This window comes from Hordeum vulgare, chromosome 6H (genome assembly GCF_904849725.1).
Source record: "Hordeum vulgare subsp. vulgare chromosome 6H, MorexV3_pseudomolecules_assembly, whole genome shotgun sequence".
NCBI lineage: Eukaryota > Viridiplantae > Streptophyta > Magnoliopsida > Poales > Poaceae > Hordeum > Hordeum vulgare.
In genome coordinates, this window is record NC_058523.1 from 342985929 (window position 1) to 342993264 (window position 7336).

Here is a 7336-nt window from a genome sequence, read left to right on the forward strand (position 1 = left end):
ATAAGGACCCTCTTCATAGAATCCAATCCGACTAAAGTGGGAGAGACAGACACCCGCTAGCCACCTTACGCAACTCGTGCATGTTTGTCGGTGGAACCATTCTCACGTAATACTACGTGTAAAGTCGGTCCGGGACGCTTCATCCCACGATGCCGCCAAATCAAGATAAGACTAGTAATGGCAAGAAATTGACAAAATCAGCGCCCACAACTTTTGTGTTCTACCCGTGCATAGAATCTACGCGTAGAACCTTGGCTCGGATGCCACTGTTGGCGAACGTAATAAATTCAAAATTTTCCAACGCCATACAAGGATCTATCTATGGAGAGACCAGCAACGAGAGAGGTTGTAGAGCATCTGCATACCATTGAATATCGCTAAGCGGAAGCGTTACTATGAACGCAGTCGATGGAGTGGTGCTCGCAGCGATTCAGATAGCGGTCGGTTCCGATCTATGTGCCGAATCACGGCACCTCCGTGTTCAACACACGTACAGCCCGGTGACGTCTCCCACGCCTTGATCCAGCAAGGAGGAGGGAGAGGTTGAGGTAGAGCTCCGGCATCACGACAGCGTGGTGGCGGTGGAGCTACGAGATCTCTCGGCAGGGCTTCGCCAAGCATTGTGGGAGAGGAGAAAGGGGAGAAGCAGGGCTGTGCCGAGAGAGAGATTTCGTGTGTCTCAAATCAGCAAAAACCTCCACTATATATAGGGGGAGAGGGAGGGGCGCCCTGATGACCCACAAGTATAGGGGATCTATCGTACTCCTTTCGATAAGTAAGAGTGTCGAACCCAACGAGGAGCAGAAGGATTTGACAAGTGGTTTTCAGCAAGGTAATATCTGCAAGCACTGAAATTATCAGTAACAAGTAGTTGTGTGGTGAGATGATTCGTAGAAAGTAGCAAGTAACAAAAGTAGCAACGGTGCAGCAAAGTGTCCCAATCCCTTTTGTAGCAAGGGACACGCCTAGACGAAGTCTTATAGGAGGTAAAACGCTCCCGGGGACACATGGGAATTTCTGTCAAGCTAGTTTTTATCATGTTCATATCATTGACGTTCGTTACTTTGATAGTTTGATATGTGGGTGTGCCGGTGCTTGGGTGCTTCCCTTACTTGGACAAGCATCCCACTTATGATTAAACCCTCTCGCAAGCATCCCCAACTACGAAAGAAGAATTAATACAAAGTCTAACCATAGCATTAAACTAGTGGATCCAAATCAGCCCCATACGAAGCAACGCATAAACTAGGGTTTAAGCTTCTGTCACTCTAGCAACCCATCATCTACTTACTACTTCCCAATGCCTTCCTCTAGGGCCAAATAATGGTGAAGTGTTATGTAGTCGACGTTCACATAACACCACTAGAGGAAAAACAACATACAACACATCAAAATATCGAACGAATACGAAATTCACATGACTACTTATAGCATGACTTATCCCATGTCCTCAGGAACAAAAGTAACTACTCACAAAGCATAATCATATTCATGACTAGAGAGGTAATGAATAGCATCAAGGATTTGAACATATAATCTTCCAGCAAGTAATCCAACTAGTATCAACTACAAAGAGTAATTAACACTACTCGGAGTCGCGAGACGGAGATTGGTTACAAAAGATGAACTAGGGTTTGGAGATGAGATGGTGGTGATGAAGATGTTGATGGTGATGAGTCCCCTCCAATGAGAGGAGTGTTGGTGATGACGATGGCGACGATTTCCCCATCCGGGAGGGAAGTTTCCCCGGAAGGATCGTCCTGCCGGAGCTCTAGATTGGTTCTGTTCAAGTTCCGCCTCGTGGCGGCGGCTAATCCTCCGAAAAGCCTCCTCTTGATTTTTTTCAGGACGAAACCCTTCTTGTAGCATGTAACATCCCAAATTTTGGAATGTTAGAATAATTATTAGATCGTTTGTTTGTTTGCTTGAGTGATTGAAAGCTTGAGTGAAATTTGAAAACTTTTCAAAACTTTTGAATGAGAGGGAATAAGATGACTTTCCCCATCTCCGATGAATTCAAATTCAATCTTTTAAAAGCAAAGAGAGAACATGACATGACTTCTTCAACTATAACGAATTTGAACGGAGTTTGCATTTGAATCCTTTCAAAATATTTGCCCTTGCTTCTATATTTTTCTTCCCCGAGAAAATGCCCCGACAAAATTCTTGCACGCAAGAAAGAGCGGAGGAAAATGACCCTCCAAAATGTGAGGCATTTCTGAAATATTTTGAGCCAAGAAGACCCAAGTTATATGGAGAAATTAATTGCCAAAAAGAAATAAAGCATTTCGGGATTTTCTAAAAAACATTTTTTTGAAGTATTTATTTGGTAGTGGAAAAATGCCCATCTTTTTGGATTTATTTTTCTGAAAACTTTAATATATTATACCCCTATATTCCAAGGATATTCTATTTCCTTTTAATCGTATCAATTCCTGTTTTAATAAAAAGGGAAAGATATCTCTTATTTTAGGAATGTACTTGGGCCACGTTAGGAAACCAATTTGGCCCAATCCCACCTTCTTCTTCCTCCTCACGAGCTTCCTTCTGTGGCCATGGCAGAAGCTTCCCAGGAAGCTTCCCTCCCCCGATTCGCGGGCTACACTTCCTTCCCGAGCCTCCCACCACCCCTATAAGAACGCCCCTCCTCTCCTCGTTCCATTTTCCCCATCAGCTCGCCCTCTCCCTGCCCGTAGCCACGACGCCCCCACCATTGTTGTTCCTGCAAGGAGCCGAATAGAAGAACACCCAGGAGCCCCTGACGCCCCCTTCCTCGCCTCCGGGACCCCCTCCGCCGTTCCCCCTCCCCGCCGGCGACCTCCCCACCTCGCCGGAGCAGCTAACTCGCCGGAGTTCTTCCTCTGTGTCACCCATGGTGGGATCCACGGAATCCCGTATTGCAGTTTTTTCAGAAAATTGCAATTTAGAAAATTCATATCTATTAGTCTATAACTCCGATTTAGGTGATTCTTTTTGCGTTGGATAAAATTTTTTATGTAGTTTCTGAAGATATATAATTTGTCTATGTCTGGATTTATAAAAATTGAGTTAGATCAGATTTGAATTCAAGCTTGTTTTGCTTATTCCGGGAGTTTAAAAATAGCTTTTAATTTGATTCTTTTTGCTGATGCTTCCTATTGATCATATCTTTCAGTAGTTTAAGTTTCAATTTTTTAAAAATATTTTTAATTGGGGTTTTTACCAAAACAGATTCTGTTTTAGTTCTTTTAGGATTATAGCTATTTCTTTTTCTATATTTCTTTTTAAATTAGTTTCTTTTATATTTGAGAAAGTTTATATTTGGTTTTCTGTTAGACAACAGTAGCTTTGCGAAAAGTTTTGATTTTGATTTTTATATGTTATCATGAAATCAATTCTAGTTCCCTAATAACTTGCAATTGGTTTCTCCACTGTTTCAAATCCCATTTGGAAATACTTTCAAAAAAGTTTTGTGAAAAATACTCTATTTTATCTTAGTTAAATTTGTATCTTAGTTCCCTGTTATTATTTCCAGTTAGAACAAAAACTATTTAGTGTTTGACGTAGTAGAAGACTCCCTAGTCTTATTTGATGTTTCCTTCGGATTCCTATTCGCTCTCTCTTTTGTTTTGATTGCTAGAATGATTGCTAGTATGAGTGCTTATGTGAATGATATGTTTGTTATATAGATTTCATCGGAGAGTGACGAGTAGTCTATCAAGTTATTTCTCGAGAAATTCTTCTTCGTCAACATCGCCAGACAAGTCATTTGATCATGTATCACCTATGTTTTATGCATCGTAGTTCTACCATCCTATGCCCAATTGCATGCTGACTAGGTACTTGGAAATTATGGTTACATATTGTAGTATCATGTGGTAGGCACCCAACAACCCCGTTACTAGGCCCGGGACGACAAATTTCATATTGCTATGCTTGAGTAGACGGGATTTCGGTTGAGTGCATAACACGAGTGATGCGAGGTTGATTAAATAATCAAGACCGGTTAAGACAAGATTTTCAAGACCTCGGACGCAATGCAACTCTGGGTGAAGGACGGTTGATTGGCTCCCTCGAGAACCCATTGGATGACCCGGGATGCTGGAGAGGCCATGACATCCTGCGGAAAGCTTCACCCAGGCTCAAAGAGACTGACGGGATATTTTCAAGACCCAAGGCTTACCTGCACAGCCACAAGTCATTATGGGCTCTGGCTTGGTTGGACAACGCAGCGACTCTGGACAGGCGGTGCTAGCAGATGTAGAAGAACGGTAGGATTGGATGGGCACCGACAGGGATTCAGAGGGACCCGTTGAAAGACCATGTTTTGATCATCCGGTCTTCAAACACCCTGAAGTGCGAGGACATACACGGAGGCGATCCAATCTTGTGGGGAACGTGTGCAAAACTTTGCAGAGTACTCAAACCTAATTGATTAGCCGTGTCCACGGTCATGGAAAACTTGAGCCAAAGGAACTGAAGTTATCTGAAATTCTCAACACAAATAATAATATTGATGTGGTTATTATCGACAACATGTGTACGAGAATTGGTTGGTGGAACCATCTCGTTAACAACCAACAATGTAGTAATATTTTGCTTTTAGCCCCTCTCTTGATGTAGGAGAAAACTTGCTTTTTGCTAAAAACATACAACCCCACCTGCCATATATGCATATAGTATAGATGATTACTTTTCACCCCCTCTCATATGTGACTTGCCGGCATATTCAATATGCTGACCTACACGGCTGCAACGTCTTATGTTGCAGATATTTTCTTCGACGAGTAAGAGTACGATTCAGGGTTATGGTCTACACTCAACTTGCCGTTGGTGTTTATTGGGACTCCACTCCCTTGACTGCTTCCGCTAAGATATTGAAGGTATATATCAGTTTTACGTTATTTACATGTGATTGCACTTTGATATATACAATGATGTACTGTGTGTGCCAGCATACTGATCCAGGGATGACACTGAAACACAGAGGCTTGACTCGTTTTGAGTCGGGTCGCTACAGAAATGGTATCAGAGCACATGTTGACTATAGGACGTGACCCTAGAAACTGGAAATTTCTTAGGAAAGGATCTCTCAAAATATTTATTTTCAACAACACCTTTTACTTCTCATCTCTTCTGATTTCATCGAATGGTCCCTCTCACCTCAAATAGTTAGACAATACCCTTACCCCTTTGACCACATGAAGGATCAACTAAGTCTCACTTCAAAGTAAAGAGGATTTCATCACGGATTTGAAGAATTGAAACTGCACCAATTGAAGACTCTCAGGACCCGAAGAATTCGAAGACCCTGAAGCGTTCGAATATTTATATGACCATTAGAAGTCCAAACCCCTGTTATATACCCACGTTAGTTACGATGATTTGTGAGCCGTCATTGGTGTGTGTTTTCCGACAGCCACAAATAAAGACCTATTCTCAAAACAATATTGTTTGTATTGTGTGTACCTCCCTCCCTCTCTTACCCGTCTCATCCCCAAAACCTCAACCCTACCAGATGGTGTATGAAGCTGGACTTGTAGTCTCTGGACCAATGACCCAGCTGGAGGCTGAAATATGGATTCAGAACATGGAGAACCACTTCGGGAGCAACTTGATCTCAAGGAAGTATGAAGTGGAACACGCTCTCCAGTACTTTACCCAAAGTGCTGCTATCTGGTCGAAAATGCACCATGCCATACAAGGATTTAGTGGAGCAGAAACTTGGGACGAATTCAAGAAGACTCTATTAAGATCCCATCTCATTCGGAAGTGCTATGATAATCAAGAGGAGAAGACTTGTGCATGCAAGATCTTTTGATAAATAGGACACACCCAGGAAGAACACAAGGTTGGATGCACTCATTGTGAAGAAAATCACCCAGCTGAGGAGTGCCCAAGTAGTCAGGTGACTTGTTTCCTTTGTGAAGGAACCACCCACTACCCAGCTCAGTGTCACATTTACCCCAAGGTGCAACAGGTTGTCAAGCAGCAGAAAGATGCAGTGAAGGAAACCCTCAAGAAGAAGATTCTAGAAGAACCTATGATGATTGAAAATATAGAAGACCCTGATGGACAAGGTCTGACCAGATTTTTCTCCAATGCATGCTACTCATGTGGAGAAGAAGGACATTATTCACAGGACTGAACGAATAGAAGCCAAGAGTATCTGGGAAACTTCCCCATGGAAAAAGTGGAGTTTGATCCACTTGAAATAGAAGAACTGGCCAAAATAAAGGAGTCCGGAAAGAAGAGAAAGTACCCTCGGAAGAGCCAAATTTCTGTAGACATAGACCTGAGTCATGTCAGATGTTACAAGTGTATGGAATTTGGCCACCACAAATACATGTGCTCAGGAAGGAAGCCGGAAACCCAAGGAGCAAAAGCAAACACTAAGACGCCTCGAGACTTGTCAGAACTCATTTGCTTTCGTTGCAAGGAAGCAGGACATTTTGCTAGCGATTGTCCACATGGGAAGAAAGCTAGAATGGAGTAGTTAAGTTTTGACCATGGCAATAAGTGTAATCTGAAGCACTCTTGTTTTTCATGAGATCATGGAGTTGAAATTTTTGTAACAGAAGTCCCTCAGATTGTAATAACTTCATGAATCAATGGAATTTATTGTCTCATGATTGCCTATGTTGAAACTGTATGCGTTGTTCTCTCTACGAACAAAGATCTCTGAACATTTATGAGGATATGAGAAAATAGGGTCTATGCAGGCATGAGTATAATTCATTTGAGTGTGGTAGTAATCGGTAGACCCACAGGATCCATTGAGTAGGAGTGTACCATGATTACCAAGGAGACACATACATTCCTCTGAGTACCTATTTACTGACACCTGCAGATGACAACTCTCTACGAGTCATTCCTCAAGGGCCCAGAAACGATCATGACCCTGACCAGTGATCTTGATTACCCGAAAATCCCGAAGGACATGATGAAGCACATTCATCTTGAAGGAGATGCAGTCTACAAAGGCTACCCATTCATGGAAAGTGGAGTAGAACTTTGGTATGTGGAAGTACACCTCCACCATGTGAAAGGAGTTTGTCCAAATACTATGGGGCAATACTTTTTCATTTCACGTGTACCACGAGAAACCTTCTTTGATGCTGTTCGTGAAGCTGCCATGGAAGCCATACGTCAGATTGGAGAGATACTTGAAGCAAGACTCCGTCATACCCAGGAATACCTGAGTGAAGTGCATGCGGAGATGATGGAGATGAAACTCATGACCACCATGATGAAGCAAAAGATGGATGATTTCAAGGAGCACATTGGAAAGTTCCAGTGGAACTAAGTATCCCCAAGGGAGACGAATGAATAATGTTGGCAGAAATGCTCGACCATA